The sequence below is a fragment of the Nicotiana tabacum genome, chromosome 19 (genome assembly GCF_000715075.1).
Source record: "Nicotiana tabacum cultivar K326 chromosome 19, ASM71507v2, whole genome shotgun sequence".
In the NCBI taxonomy this organism is placed as follows: Eukaryota; Viridiplantae; Streptophyta; class Magnoliopsida; order Solanales; family Solanaceae; genus Nicotiana; species Nicotiana tabacum.
The window spans coordinates 53,613,435-53,631,078 of NC_134098.1; the positions used below are offsets into that span (position 1 = coordinate 53,613,435).

The window sequence follows — 17,644 nt, forward strand, 5'->3', positions numbered from 1 at the left end:
CTCAATACCGGAATCACCATACGGAGCTATTCGCATACTCGAAATTTCAAATGGACATCGATAACATTGAAATGCACTTCAACCCAAATATACGGAATTCTTTCAAAATGCTAACTTCCACAATAGGTGCCGAAACGCTACCGGGGCATCCAAGACGCGCTAGAGCTCAAAACGACCGGTCGAGTCATTACATTCTCTCCCACTTAAACATACGTTCGTCCTTGAACGTGCTAAGAACTGCACAGGAGTTGTCGGAAATCACTGTTTAAGACCTCGTGCACCAACCCGTGCTACCACAACTCAGTTGAGCACATTAGCTCGATCAAATCTGAAGATATTCACTTTTATTTAGGCAAATAAGCCTTAGAGTCCAATCCCAACATCTGGAATTCTCTGCCAGGCCTGCTTCCAACATACAAACACCGTATCAATCGCCACACGATGTACCAGAACATGACTGCATACCTTTGTTGAATTCACACCATGCACCGCAACATTCACATGACCATAATAATATTCTCTTATCATAATAGCCGAAAGGTTTACGAATTCGATGCTCACAATGCACCTCATGGCATATATAACTCTTGCTCCAACTCTTGCAATACCGCCACAACGGAAGAGATGTGTAGAAATTCGTAACCAACTGCCGAGTTATCAAACCATTAAATCTCCCCTCTTTACTAGAATCATCACCTCATTATGAACCAAATAATGGTAATTGCTCTTTAATATACTTCATATAATCCGATCGCACTGATCCCAGATCCAAGATCTCGTCTCACCCAGTATAAGCCGCTCAGGCAACAAGCTGCCCCAAACATGACCAAAAGTCTCATATGCTACCGCAATATGCCAATATGCTACAAACTCGAACGTGACACATAAGGAAAATGAATTTATGGAAAGGATTACTCAACCCGCGTAACTAATTAGACAACCGAAAAGGTGTTACGAACCTTCCTCAGAAAAAGGGACACAAAACACACAAAATAGAATATAGGGGATTGTACTCAACATCACACTGTTGCGGCGCGCAACCCGATCTGAACATAAAATCTGTATAAGGAGATACTTACCGAGCTAAAATGCTCATTACTACAAAATATCCGAATATCGGACACAAGCACGCTAAGTGCATAATACCATCCCTAGGAGGACCAACAGTGCCATACACTACAAAACTCAAGCACAACTAAGGTGCGATATATGATCTGAGTCTCGAGAGCTATCCTGCTCATATAACACCATCGCTACGCAGAACCTCAACACACATGAAATTAACAAGCCATTTCACAACTCACACGGCAAAATATAGTATTACATGAAATAGCCGTCGACGAAACGACGTCCAACGTCCGAATACTCCTTCATAAGGAGCGCTATGCTGAAATGAACACATTTGGCCCGACATAGAGCCCATATTCACATTTAAATCCATTCAAAGACCTCAAGCTAATTTTGATCGCACCGTACTAGGCTAATAACCTTTCAAGGGTCCATAATAACCCTTTTTCCCATAACACACAAGAATAACCATTATAGCAGGAACAAACCTCTACAGTCCACAACCAAATGAACCGAGCGCACTCCAGGCATAAATTCTCACATGAAAAATAGTACCTTAATCCAAATACTTGGTTCCAATCTTCGATCAATAAAGTGACTACATGTCACACTTATACAATCTTCCCGTGGACTGTTCTCCCATGACCTTCCGCACCGGGTAACAAGTCTGCACATCTATACAACCGACCGCACAAACGCTGTGAATCAAATCGAGAATCTGCAATCAGTATGCAAAGCCTTTTACACAAGACACCGATCTCAGAAGACGCTGAAGAAAATACCAGCTTACTCTAACTATCTGAATCCTTTCCCGCTCATCCGAGCTCTTGACATTCTTACCGACACCAAACTGCAACCTTGATCCTCAACTTCTGAATCCCATGTCGATCACTGCACTTAATTGTGCCAATGCACAAGAGTGTAAGAATTTTATCAAAACTCCTGAACCACTAATAGGGTAAACACTTCATCATATAGAAACCTTATACTTAACTCATTTCAAGGGAACCATTGTAACACGTGACTAAATTCTCATATCCGCAGAAAATACCAACCTCAAGTAGTGGTCTAAACCACCATAACTCTTCCGGGATCCATCTGCACATAACATGCCATAATACTCGAAAGCCTCCAAATAAGATCAGTTACGGCGACCGTCAAACTTCGCATGTACCGTCACCAATCACATGAATAACCCAACACACTGAAGGAGTTGATCATTGCCATTATTATGCCAATTCACCCATTGCTAACCATACCCGACTTCCCCTAATTTACTCTGGATCTTCCTTAGAAATAACAACAGCTCCTTTATCAATATAACGAACACAATCCGCACTCATCCTGAGTGGCCTTGAATCACGAGACCACATTGTCTCAAAACCCACGAACCATTTCATACCCTCCTTGTGCGCATAATCGCGACTTAAACTGACACACCCATTCTAATGATTCTTCTATAAATCCAAAGTCACATGCTCCCCTTCCTCTCAAGATACCCCGTAGACCAAAGATAACACGGAACACTCCAAGCTCCTTTATCATAATCCGCTACAAAAGCTCGATATTCAACCATACTATGGACTTGAAATCCTTAGAAACCACACCTTAACTTTTGAATCTACTAGGACCGTTATTGAGAGTCACCCAGTCTGACTTTGTCCCGAATATAATCAACTCCAAGGCTCTGATAGCACATGAACGCCCTCTCAAGAAGCACCCGGCTGAATCACTTTCCTTGTAAATCACCTTTACACGAAGCATAAATCCCGAGTCTTCCCAAAGCCTGAGCATGATTCGATAAGGCTAACTATAGCACACATTCCTGAAATCGCTTGCTCAAATTACCACTGATGTCCTCTTCCCTTAGTCATAATAACCCATCAATATGTCGATAACCAGAAATCTTACAAATAGATGACCATGCAATCCAACTGTAGGCGGTGGGACTCTCCCACTTAGCTTGAAACTACTATTACCTGAACCTGGAACCCACCAAGATCCTTCCTTCATCGACATGCTCTAGCACAATCAACCTGCCAAATTCCTCGAAATCCTTCCATTAACCTTTAATAAACACTCTAAACCACTAGCCACATTTACATATTCAATCTCTTACTGCATAGCTAGTAGAATTCTTCGTAGAATTTTCGTCATCCACGCGACCGCTGACCTGCTCACAGGAGATAACCCACTTGTGGAAATTACATGTCGACGTCTTCTAACGTCGCTGCACTGGGTACACTTACTACATAATCAGTAACCCATCCTGAGCCCGTGCTCATTCACCAGCTGTATAAGTTCGTTCACTACTCATGGACATCAACTAAATGGTGTGACAGTACATTCCCATCCAAAGTCATGTTGTAACCTTCTTCGTATCAAGTAACTCCTTTCTGTTTTATCCAATTTCCCGCCGTATAATAGCCAATATTTCAAATTAAGTCCGTAGACCCAATCACCGTCCACCATAATTCCCAAATCACTCTAAACTTTCCTCAAGGCGTGTAGCTATCCTATCACAGAACCCGCATGCTACTCTGTCACTCTCCCACTTGGGTCAAACCCTCTCCTTTAAGAAACTACTCGACTTTTGTTTCTCGCACTTAGCCTTCTAGGAAATTAACCACCACAAGACACCTCCCACATGTCCTTCCTCATCCTTCGCTACACAGTTATTTCCTTAAATCAAAAGCTACCTCTATAGCACTTGAACCGATAGACCGCTACCAACTTCAAACCTTTCCGAAGATCATCTTCCTTGAGCCCTCAACACCCGTACCACCAATTAAATCCTGAACCACGACACACTACGATCTCTGACAACCGCTTCCCCGGCACTATTTCACACCACCCTGTCCGAAGGCAAATTGATGAAGACCGTAACACCGGCGAACTTAACACATTCAATCAAGGGCGACGACACCACATTATTGATGAAAATTCCACCACGCTAAAAAATACCGAATCTCGTTATTCCATCAACCCAAATCTAAACATTCCTGGTCCGATTGCCTTACCTTCACCAAAAATAAAATACCGGATCTCTGAATCATGCACTGAGTAAACCTCCTTCCAAGTCATTTACTGCTTTGACGCATAGACAAGCATCCTTCCATTACACAAACACGGTGTGATAGCAACACATGAATCGTCATACCAATTGGCGTATAGCCCCAAAACCATCAGAAATACAGCTACTGAGCTGAGATGACAGAACATCCTTCCACAAGGCGATGACGTTAGCCCCAATCGAATATGCAGGGGGAAACATCCTGCTCTACATCATTAGTGCCATTAAAATTCCTTGATTCCAATTTATAATAAGTACTTCGCGTCGCGTAAGATTGAATAGGAAGTAAATGAAGGCATAAGCCTCAAAGGAATCGAATCGCACGATGAGGAATCAAGAAGGGAAGTGCTCCTAATAGCCACGTAGCCTCTCGAAGATAAGTGCAGATGTCTCCGTACCGATCCGCAAGACTCTACTAGACTCGCTCATGACTTGTGAGACCTAAGTAAACATAGTGCTCTGATACCATGATGTCACGACCCAAAATTCATAAAGGTCGTGATGGCACCGGACACCACTGTCAGGCAAGCCAACAACAAGTACTTAATTGGGTTCTCATTTTTTTACTTTTGAAAACATATTTTCCCTTCAATTTAAATCATAAAATATGAAGTTTACAAGATAAATAATAATAACTTTAAAATTTCAAATACAGCACAACCCATAATCCTTCCAAAACCTGGTATCACAAGTGCATGAGCATTAACTAGGAATGTAAAATAAAATACAACAGTTGTCCGTAATACAAATTGGACAGGAAAAATGTAAGTACTCTAAGGGAGACTCTGTTGGCTGCGGATCGTCGTATAGAATGCATTTTACCTATGTCCCTGCCATAATCATGCCTCCGCGCCCACAAGGCCGCTAAAATGTGCAGCAAGTGTAGTATGAGTATATCAACACGTACCCGGTAAGTATCCCGCGTAACACCGAAGAAGTAGTGACGAGGGGTCGACTTCGACACTTACAATGGGCTATAAATAAATGGAATACTATCATTAAATTAGACATGGATTAATTAATACGGCTGCAAGCCCATTATTCTGAAGTAAGTAAACAGTTCTTTCATAATTAAGGAAATCTCCAAATTTTATGTCCCATTGTTTTTAACGATTATATCTCCGGCCAATAAGACCATATCATATTATCAGTTTATCTCAGACCAGGGAGGCAACATCGTTATTTATAAACTTCAAGGCAAGCAATACAAGCATGCGCAAGTTATGCCGATGTCGTACGACCCGATCCAACAATTATTTAAATTGTGCACTGCCAGAGGGTCGAATGGCGCGAACCATAGATGCATCTATTTAATCTACTGAGGCATTCGGCCCATTCCACAAAAGATAACACATTCAAATAATCAATCAAGAATTCATCAAGGGGCAATTAGCCAAGGAAAATGCAGTTTCTCTTTTAAAAGTCAAGAAAACGTTGTCTAGCCTTTTAGAAATTTATTATCAAAGTTTGATATGATTTAGGCATTTTAAAATTGACAACAAGATTGCAAATATTACAAGTAAAGCATGCTTTTGGGTCCTAGACTACCCGAACATAAGTATAATAGTAGCTATGCATGGACTCCCGTCACATCGTGCGTACATAGCGCCCACAAATAGGAGCACACATTGATTTATTTCACCTATGGAGTAAATTCCCTTTTACAAGGCTAGAAAGGAGACTTACCTCGCTCCGAAGCTCTATAGCCGGCTTCCGAGCCCTTCAAACAACTTGAATCGATGCACAACGCTCCAAAACTAGACATTAATTATGCAAACCCATTAATATATACTCAAATACTCAATGTACTCCAATTTATAACAATTTCTAACCCCGATCGAAAAGTCGATAAACATCACCCTCGGGCCCACGTGCCCGGATTCCAAAAAGTTTCAAAGATAACTTTACCCATAACCTCACGAACTCAAATATATAGTTTATTCTCAATTCCATGTCCAAAATTCGTGGTCAAAATCCAAATATACAAGATTCTAGGTTTTTCCACCAAAGCCCCAATTTCTACTAACTCCCATGTTCAAATCCATATAAACTCATGTATTTAACTCAAAATTGTGAAGAAAGCACTTACCCCATTATGATTCATGAAGATGGCACTCCAATGTGCTCAAAAATCGGCTCCCAAGGGCGAAATAAAAATGAGATAGAGCCACACCCTCATTTTAAAGAAGACAATGCCCAGCCCCGACTTCCGCACCTGCGGTCACTTGACTGCTTCTGCGGTTCCGCAGGTGCGGCCCAACTACCGCTTCTGTGGTCTTCCACCAGACCCCTCAACTCCGCATCTGCGGCCACAATCCGTGTCATGACCCAAAACTAACCCCTGTCGTAATGGCGCATATCGTGGAACTAGGCAAGCTAACTCATTTCCAAAACAAACCGATATTTTCATTTCAAAGATAATCTCAAGGTCATTTAACATAAAACCTCCATTTAATGAGTTCAAATTAAATAAAAACATAAGTGCGGAAAACAAAAGTTCGACATCGGGGTGTCACTAGTTATGAGCATATACTACAATCTGTCTAACAATATCAAGGCTAACTCAGCCCGAACAATAGCTAAATACAACTAGAGGAAGATAGGAGGGAGAAGAGCATGGGCTGCGATCGCCAAACATCTACCTTGCTATCTCCAGCAACCAGAACACTCAATAACCGCTACCGTGTCCAGCTACACCTGAATCTGCACACAAGGTGCAGGGAGTAACGTGAATACGCCAACTCAGTAAGTAACAACAATAAATAAAGACTGAGTAGTAGTGACGAGCAATAAAGCATATAACATTCATATCAGGAAATCTCAGTAAAATACCACATGCTTTTTAAAAATCAGGATTTGAATCAAATTATTTAGTTTAAACCCAGTTCCAGTAAAAATCATTTAAAGACATTTTTCCAACAGTTTTTCAAACAAAGGCTCAATGCAAAGGTGAGCAAAAATGATGAAATCATAAACAACCCCTCGGGCAAAACATCACTCATATACAGCCCCTCGGGCAAACCTCACAGTCACTCGTACCACTCGGGCATACCTCACAATCACTCTTGCCACTCGGGCATACCTCACAATCACTCATGCCTCCCAGTCACTCAGCACTCGGCACTCGCACTCAGTAGGTACCTGCGCTCACTGGGGGTGTGTACAGACTCCGAAAGGGCTCCTTCAGCCCAAGCGCTATAATATGCACGGACAACTCACGTGCGATAATAATAAAGTATGCTGCAGGCGGGCAGACCCGATCCACACTCATCCTCACCAATCAGTCCCTCGGCCTTACTAAGTCTTAAGTATACTGCAGGCGGGCAGCCCCGATCCACACTCATCCTCACCAATCAGGCCATTAACCTCACTCAGTCATAAATATCTCAAGCCACTCGGGCATTTCAGTAAAACAGGGCATTCGGCCCAAAATATTTATATGCATCAAAATAGAGTCATAAAAACTGAGTTATGCGGTAAACAAGTATAAACATGACTGAGTATATATTTTCAATCGAAAACAATGAGAGGATGGTAAGAAACAACCTCTAGGGTCCAAACAGTATTGGCGCAAGGCCCAAACATGGCATTCAGCCCAATTTATAGAAAATCTTTCTAAAACATATAATTATCAATGGTTTCAACAAAGTATGCAACTTTACAGTTGCTACGGGATGGACCAAGTCGCAAATCCCCAACAGTGCACGATCACACGCCCGTCACCTAGCATGTGCGTCACTTCAAAATAGTAGAATGATACTAAATCCGGGGTTCCATACCCTCAGGACCAGATTTACAATCGTTACTTACCTCAAATCGGTCAAATCTCTATCCCGCAATGATCTTGCCCCTAGACTCGGCCTCCAAATGCTCCGAATCTATTCAAAATCAGTACAATACCATCAATACGCGCTAATGGAATGAATTCCACAAAAAATAAACTACAAAATTAGACCAAAACCCGAAATTGGCTCAAAAATCGCCTGTGGGGCCCACATCTCGGAACCCGACAAAAGTTACAAAATCCGAAAGCCCATTCAACCACGAGTCTACCCATACCAATTTTACCAAAATCCAACCTCAACTCGACCCTCAAATCTACAAATCTTATTTCCAAATTTCTAAGTTCCAATCTCTGATTTACACCTCAAAATCATGTAATCTAGTCAGATTATTCGATTATAATTCAATATTATGGAGTAGAAATGATCACAAGGGACTTACCTCATGTTTTCCTTTAAAATATATCAAAAATCGCCTCTCTTCAAGCTCCAATTTGTCAAAAATGGCAAATGGGACGAAGTCCCTGTTTTTATAATTCTGCCCAGACAACCTCGGTTCTGCCTCGATCTTGGCCTTTGATCTTGGCCTTCGATCGAGGTCCTTGATCCTGGTCCTCGATCCTGGCCCTCGATCCTGGCCCTCGATCCTAGGCCTTCGATCCTGGTTCTCGATCCTAGGCCTTCGATCCTGGTTCTCGATCCTAGACCTTCGATCATGGTTCTCAATCCTAGGCCTTCGATCATGTCTTCGACCCGGCCTTCGATCGTGACCCTCGACCCTGGGCTCGATTTCTAGGAGATTTCTGGGCTCGATTTCTGGGCTCCATTCTGAGAGATTTCTAGGCTCGATTTCTGGCAAAAGAAATTTCCAACAGAAGGAAATTGCAGTAGCTGTTCTAGTTCAATTTTTGATCAGTTAACCATCTGAAACTCGGGACCTCAACTAAATATACCAACAAGTCCTAAAAAATCATACGAACTTAGTCGAATCCTCAAATTACCTCAAACAACGCTAAAACCATGAATTACACCCCAATTCAAGCCTAATGAACTTTGAAATTTCTAATTTCTACAAACAACTCTGGAACCTATCAAATCACGTCCGATTGACCTCAAATTTTGCACACAAGTCCTAAATGACATAACAAAGGTATTACGATTTTTAGAATCGAATTCCGACCCCGATATCAAAAAGTCAATCCCCCGGTCAAACTTCTCAAAAATAAAACTTTCGGCATTTCAAACCTAATTCCTCTACGGACTTCAAAATAATATTCCGGACACGCTCCTAAGCCCAAAATCACCTTACAAAGCTATTGGAATCATCAAAATTCAAATCCGCGGTCGTTTACACATAGGTCCATATCCGGTCCACTTTTCTAACTTAAAATTTTCAATTATGAGACTAAGTGTCTCATTTCACTCCGAGTTCCTTCCGGACTCGAACCAACAAACCCGATATAACATAATATAGCTGAATAACACAAAAAGAAGTAGGAATGGGGAAAATAGGGGTATAACTCTCGAAACAACCAGACGGGTCGTTACATCCTCCCCCTCTTAAATATACGTTCATTCTCGAACGTGCCCAGAGTTGTTCCAAAAGCCATCAAATCGCTGTGTTGCTTTCACATGCATATACCCAGGGGTGATCCCACGTCACCCTATCCCATACAGGTCTGATAGTACAGCATAACTAAAATTTCTCAATTCAACCTAGCCCACAAGCGTTCGAATCAAATTTCCAATATCCAAAATTTCCTATAAGATGAGAAGTTTGCATCTACATACCATATAAGTCTGAAAAATCTATACCAAAAGCTGTAACCATAACTCAAATACTCAAATTCAAATACCGCATAGCTCGAATGCTCGAAGCAATGATTTCAAATCACAGTATCGACTCAAATCAATCTAGTGCCAGTCATAAACCTCATATCAAACAAACCCTCGTTCTAAAACCTTCGTACAATGCCGATGATGAAAGAAACATACCGAATTCATAACCATTCATTAGACCATCAGGCCATGGAGCTCTCATTCCTTCTACAAGAACTATAGCCAATTTCAAAGCCGACTTTCGATATTATCCTCCTAATTATACCACAATAAAATCTGATAGCATCCATTCTAGGCCCAATGACCTCGTCTCCTCCAACACGACCACTCTAGTGACATGACACATCAATATAATTTAAAGCCACAACCCGTGCAATCCGTGCACCAGATAGCAACATTCCAAATGTACCCAATCGTAATAATGACTCAAACAGGAGAACCGTTCCGCAAGCTCGACGAGTGCCACCTGGACGCAATGTTAAGAACCCAACATATACCGCAGAACCATAACTTATGAATCTTACACAAGGGATCATATTTCCACATAACTCTGCTGCAATACGCGACCCTATCCAAATACTGGACCATATAAAATACCTCAAGTTACCCTGCTAAAAAATCAATAACCATGCGCAATTCGACATCAAGTACCCAAATTGCATTACCATACCCACAGAGAAGCAAACGACACCATGCCACAAAAAAACCCGAAAGAACACGACCAATACGTCATCAACTAAGCAATATCCAATACTATTCTCGCTCAAATTCCGCTATAAGGCCACAATAGAACTGCACCATATGTGCATATAACCACGAATCCCAACTCCTCGTAGCATAGAAGAGTAACTCACCGATCATTTTCGAGCACGAATAAGCTTCACATCAACCGAATGGCACATCCTTCAACAATAGCAGTATGAAGCCAATCAATCCGGCTTGGTGTAGAATACACATCCTAATTGGGCCTACCAATGGGCCCCAAATCAACTATGGTCAGCCACCAATAGATAAACAACCTCCGAAAGTCCACAATGACCGAATCATAACACCTTCTATCATCTCGCTATCTCCGGCCACAACTTCACAGTCCACCACCATGAAACAATCTGCTCATGAGAACTCCCAATCTTCAATTCCATAGAACACATGAATCACCCTATTTGATTACACCTCCACCGCCTGAATGCCTAACACCTCTTTCATATACAATCCTCCAACGAGAAATACTTTGAAACTTATTCCGTGCCACCTGGAAAAAATTTGAATATCAACAGTCGATCAACCAGGAGAGTGCCGCAATACCAGCGAAGTACCCATAAATCAAAACACACTGCCCCTTCTGAAATGCACACTCTCATCAAGCTATACAAGATAGTAATATCATTTACCTAGTCATCGGAAACCGTTCATGCTGCCAAAGAATTTATGTCCTTCCCTTCAAAACTGAACTGTGACCTGGTACATGTAAATCCTATTCCCGCTCAACACACCACATCTATTATGCCATCATGTAACAAGCATAAGAATTCCCTTATCAATTCTGAGTCACTAGCAATTACATACCTTATCAGTCAGAAACCTCTTTCTTGCTTCTTTCTAGGAGAAAATCATAACACACAACACGCTCCGTGCATCGGCAGAAATTATCCAGTTTAAACCATGGTAGAACCCATCATGAACACTTTGAAATCTATTTGCACATAATCAAGCTATCTGAACCGAATTCCTCTATCTTCACCGAGCCACACAGGTTGCCAAATCCGGGAGCATTGCCACGAAGCACTTGTAGATACTAGCCACGTCATAAGTACACAAATAACCGATTATACCCATTACTATGCTACCCCAACCTACTTCCAAACTGTCCTATTTCCCCAAGTCCTTTCCAAATTGCCTTCAAATTGCTATTTTATTTCCTTATTAGAACACTACTATCCTTAACTAAAACTTGCCCCACGAACTCTAGCATAGAATCACACCACCCTAAGGCTTATAAGCCGCCGAATACCCTTTTTTTAATGGATTCCAAAGGTTCCACAACCAAATATGCTTACTCCGAAGAGACTTTATAGGAACCTAAAACCGTTTCCTTCACCTTCTTGATACTGAAATGCATAATTCACAATGATATGAGATGCAACGAGTCTCAACACCATTCAATGCGACTCCCAGTTTTCTAGCCATATTTATAAATCTTGAATCCATTGTAACCATTCTCGAATTAACCGACCAAACAGACCGAAACGACATGTGCCTCATTAGCACATCAACACCCAAGGGAATAAAGAGTAACCCTCACTCCTATGCAACCGAGCAAATTCCCGCTCCATGTACACTACATTCTCTGTGAATAAACACCCAATTATTTTTATGGTCCTCCTATAACCATAGAGTGTAATACAACTTGTGTCCAGAAATTCATTTACCCGAGTCATCCTTGATCTCGACCTCTGCAAGATTAAATCCAACGGAATAGTATATGCCCATAACCGTGCAATCAACTCGTCGATAGCAGACTCCCCCACTTAGCCTTAAGCTACAATTATATAAAATTAAAACCCGTAAGGATTTCTCCTTCTCAATTACCAAGGTCTCGCACCATTAACCTGCCAGACTTCTCGAAGTCTTTTATTAAGCCTTTCATGAACATTCTGAATCCGACCTCAACTCGACCCTCAAATCTACAAATCTTATTTTCAAATTTCTAAGTTCCAATCTCCGATTTAAACCTCAAAATCATGTAATCTAGTTGGATTATTCGATGATTATTCAATATTATTGAGTAGAAATGATCACAAGGGACTTACCTCAAGTTTTTCTTAAAAATATATCAAAAATCGCCTCTCCTCAAGCTCCAATTTGTCAAAAATGGCAAGTGGGACGAAGTCCCTATTTTTATAATTCTGCCCAGACAACCTCGGTTCTGCCTCGATCTTGGCCTTCGATCTTGTCCTTCGATCGAGGTCCTCGATCCTGGCCCTCGATCCTAGGCCTTCGATCCTGGTTCTCGATCCTACGCCTTCGATCCTGGTTCTCGATCCTAGACCTTCGATCATGGTTCTCGATCCTAGGCCTTCGATCATGTCTTCGACCCGGCCTTCGATCGTGACCCTCGACCCTGGGCTCGATTTCTAGGAGATTTCTGGGCTCGATTTCTGGGCTCCATTCTGAGAGATTTCTAGGCTCGATTTCTGGCAAAAGAAATTTCCAACAGAAGGAAATTGCAGTAGCTGTTCTAGTTCAATTTTTGATCAGTTAACCATCTGAAACTCGGGACCTCAACTAAATATACCAACAAGTCCTAAAAAATCATACGAACTTAGTCGAATCCTCAAATTACCTCAAACAACGCTAAAACCATGAATTACACCCCAATTCAAGCCTAATGAACTTTGAAATTTCTAATTTCTACAAACAACTCTGGAACCTATCAAATCACGTCCGATTGACCTCAAATTTTGCACACAAGTCCTAAATGACATAACAAAGGTATTACGATTTTTAGAATCGAATTCCGACCCCGATATCAAAAAGTCAATCCCCCGGTCAAACTTCTCAAAAATAAAACTTTCGGCATTTCAAACCTAATTCCTCTACGGACTTCAAAATAATATTCCGGACACGCTCCTAAGCCCAAAATCACCTTACAAAGCTATTGGAATCATCAAAATTCAAATCCGCGGTCGTTTACACATAGGTCCATATCCGGTCCACTTTTTTAACTTAAAATTTTCAATTATGAGACTAAGTGTCTCATTTCACTCCGAGTTCCTTCCGGACTCGAACCAACTAACCCGATATAACATAATATAGCTGAATAACACAAAAAGAAGTAGGAATGGGGAAAACAGGGTTATAACTCTCAAAATGACCGGCCGGGTCGTTACAATCCGCTTCTGTGCCTCCGCCTCTATGGCTCCACGCGCGCAGGTGGGGTCCCACTTCTGCGGATCTCGACCGCATCTGCGGTCCACGCCTCCCCCAGAAAAATCTGCTTCTACAAGTTCTTTTCCTGCACCTGCGGGCTCGCACCTACAGCCCTCTTCACGCAGGTGCGATTACACCAGAAGCTCAGCTGCTTCAACCCTTCTTCAAATTCCAAATTCGAACTGTTAACCTTCCGAAATCCACCCAAGGCCATCAGGACCTCAATCAAATATATCAACACGTCCCAAAATACGTTACGAACTTAGTTGAGCCTTCAAATCACTTAAAACAACATCGAATTCATGAATCGCACCCCATTCCGAGCTTAATGAAATTTAGAATTTCAACTTCTACATTCGATGCCTAAACCTATCAAATCATGTCCGATTGACCTCAAATTTTGCACAGAAGTCACATTTGACATTACGGTGCTACTCAAACTTTCGGAATCGGATTCCAAACTAGACATCAAAAAGTCCACTTCCGGTCAAACTTCTGAAAAACCTTCAATTTCCTAACTTTCGCCAAACGACTCCAAGATGACCTACAGACCTCCAAATCCACTTCCGGACGCGCTCCCAATATCAGAATCACTATACGGAGCTATTATCAGACTCGGAATTCCAAACAAATATCAATAATATTGAAATGCACTTCAACCCAAATTTATGGAATTCTTCCAAAATGCTAACTTCCACAATAGGTGCCGAAACGCTCCCGGGACATCCAAACCCCAATCCGAACATACTTCCAAGTCCGAAATTATCATACGAACCTGTTGGAACCTTCAAATACCAATTTTGAGGTCGTTTACTCTAAAATCCAATCTTAGTCAATTCTTTCAACTTAAGGCTTTCGAAATGAGAATTTTCTTTTCAATTCAACTCCAAACTTCCCGAAATTTAATTCCGACCACACGCACAAGTCATAATACCTGAAGTGAGACTACTCATGGCCTCAAACTGCCGAACGACGTGCTAGAGCTCAAAACAACCGGTCAGGTCGTTACATTTTCAGTCATGTCAGAAAACATTGCTCACATGCAATGCTGAAATGTAGCAGGGGCATTGCATAGACCAAATGGAATTCTCCTATAGTTATATGTTCCATGAGGACATGTGAAAGTTGTCTTGTCCTTATCTTCAGGTGCAATTAGTATTTGGTTATACCCTGAATAGCCATCAAGAAAATAGTAAAAACCAAATCCTACAATTCTTTCTAACATTTGAACAATAAATGGTAAAGGAAAATGATCTTTTCTAGTGGCATCATTGAGACGTCTGTAATCAATACAGACTTTCCATCCTATGACAGTCATTGTAGGTATGAGTTCATTACTTTTATTTTTTATAATTTTCATACCTCCTTTCTTTGGTACTACCTGAACAGGGCTTACCCAAAGACTGTCTGAAATGTGATAAATAATACTTGCCGCCAAAAGCTTTACGATCTCTTTTTTTTACTACTTCCTGCATTGCTGGATTCAATCTCCTTTGGGGCTGGACTATTGGTTTATAACTATCATCGATGAGATTTTTGTGTGTACAAATAGTTGGATTAATCCCTTTGATATCTTCTATAGTCCACCCCAAGGCTCCTTTATGTGCTTTTAATACTTCAATCAGTTTTTCTTCTTGTCCTGCAGTAAGACAAGATGAAATAATTACTGAAAATAATTCTTCTTTAAGATAAAAATATTTTAAATGAGATGGGAGAACTTTGAGTTCAATTTTTGGTTGAACTTGTTCTGGTTGCATCTCCACATCTTCAGAATCTTTTTCTAGTATTTCGGCTTTTCTTCTGATGATAGGATCATCGTCTTATATAGTGCCGGATTTGGCCAAATATCTTTCTATTGAGTCTGAAATTAATTGATCATCTTTGAATTCATTTGTAAGATAATTAAGTATGTCAATCGAAAAACACGAAGATAATGTCTCATCTCCTGAAAATCTTAATATCTTTTGCATATAAAAAATGATTCTTTCTTCATCAACTCTCAAAATTAGTTGTCCTTGATGAACATCTATGATTGCTCTACCTGTGGCAAGAAATGGTCTACCCAAAATAATTGGTTCATCGGGACATTCCTTCATTTAAAGTACTATAAAATCTACAGAAAAACAAACTTATCTACTCTTATGGGCACATTTTCAATTATTCCCTTAGGTTTCTTAGTACTTTGATCTAATAACTGAAGAGAAACACCTATCTCTTTTATATCACCAAGATTTAATTTTCTAAAGATAGAAAATGGCATCAAGTTAATTGAAGCTCCAGAATCACAAAGTGCTTTTTCAAAATATACTCCTCCCAAAGTGCATGGAATTGTAAACAACCTGGATCGCCAAGCTTTTGTGGTAGCTTATTTTGAAGTATAGCACTACATTTTTTAGTAAGCATCACCACAAAAACTTCTTTCAATTTCTTTTTACTTGATAAAATTTCTTTTAGAAATTTGGCATAAGAAGACATTTGTAACAAAGCATCAGTGAAAAGAATATTGATGTGAATCTATTTTAAAATCTCCAAAAACTTTGAAAATTGATTATCAAGCTTTTCTCTTTTCAGTTTTACTGGAAAAGGAATTGTCACAGGGAAAGGAGTCAATTTTTCAATATTTGTTTATTCATTTTTCTTGACTTCCTTCTCTTCAGATAGTTCAGAAGGTATGTCAACATTCTTACCATTGTTTACCTGTTTGCTCTGACTGGTCTGCATAGGGTTCATCAAGCTCCTTACCTGATCGTAAGGTGATGTCCTTAAGGTGCTCATTTGGATTTTTTTTTTGTATTGCTTTGCAAGGGACCTTAAATCTTTTCTGACACAAAAGTTGCCAGTTGGCTTAATTGAATTTCTAGATTTTTGAGGGCTGAACCCTGACTTTCCATATTTTCATCAGTGGCCTTAATGTACTTATACAAAAGGTCATCAAGACTTGAATAAGCTTGTTGAGGCCTTTGCTGATATGACCCTGCTTGTAAATAAGGTTTGTAGTTTGGTTGCCCACGGTTCTAATTCTGGTATCCCGGCGGACCTTGTACTTGTTGCTTCTGGAAGCTTTGAGATTTCTCTGCACCATTTGGATTGCTCCATTAAAATCCTGGATGCTTTTGTGCCATTGGACTCCCAAAAGGGTACAGTTTATAACCGACAGAATGGACCTGTTCATCATTATGATTGGTTGCTTGACATTCATGGTTTAGATGGTTTCCTCCACATATGTCACAAGCCTCAGACTGGCTTGGTTATTGTGCATTCACCTGAAAAGATTCAAACTTTTGTGCCAAAGAAACAATTTACTGCGTTAGTATATTTAAATCATCAACCTGATTTACCGTAGCAGTCTTCTTGATGATTATACAGTTAGATGGCCATTAGATGGCATTCTCAGAAATCTCGTTCAACAATTGTAATGCTTTCTCCGATGTTTTTCCCATTACAGAACATCCTACAGCTGCATCAATCACATTTCTAGAAGAGGGTTTTAACCCGTGATAAAAAATATACAATTACATATGTTCAGGAAAGTCATGGCGTGGGCATTTTCTTAAAATTGCTTTTAATCTTTCCCAAACTTGATTAACTGACTCAGTGTCAGTCTGCAAGAAACTAGAGATGTCTTGTCTTATCTTTGTGGTTTTAGCAGGGGAAAAATATTTGTTTAAAAAATTCTGAGTCATTTGGTTCCATGTGGTAATAGAACCTTGTGGCAAACATCACAACAAAGTTTTGGCATCTCCTTTTAAAGAAAAGGGAAATAGCCATAACTTGATAGCTTCAGGAGGTACTCCATTATATTTAGCTCTTTCAACAAGTTCCAAAAAGTCAATTAAATGAGTGTGTGGATCTTCACTTGTGTCTCCAGTGAAGATGCAAGACTGTTGAATCATTTGAATCAGGCAAGCCCTAATTTCAAAGTTGTTAGCTGCCACTGGGGGTTTTCTGACAC

General features: G+C 40.6%; 1 non-coding gene across 1 annotated transcript; it reads left to right on the top strand.

Annotated features, from left to right (window-relative positions):
- The first annotated feature begins 17,220 nt into the window (after window positions 1-17,220).
- LOC142173933 (small nucleolar RNA R71) lies at window positions 17,221-17,327 on the top strand. The gene has a single exon (XR_012703299.1). It is a non-coding gene; the product is annotated as a small nucleolar RNA R71 (small nucleolar RNA).
- The last annotated feature ends 317 nt before the right edge of the window (window positions 17,328-17,644 follow it).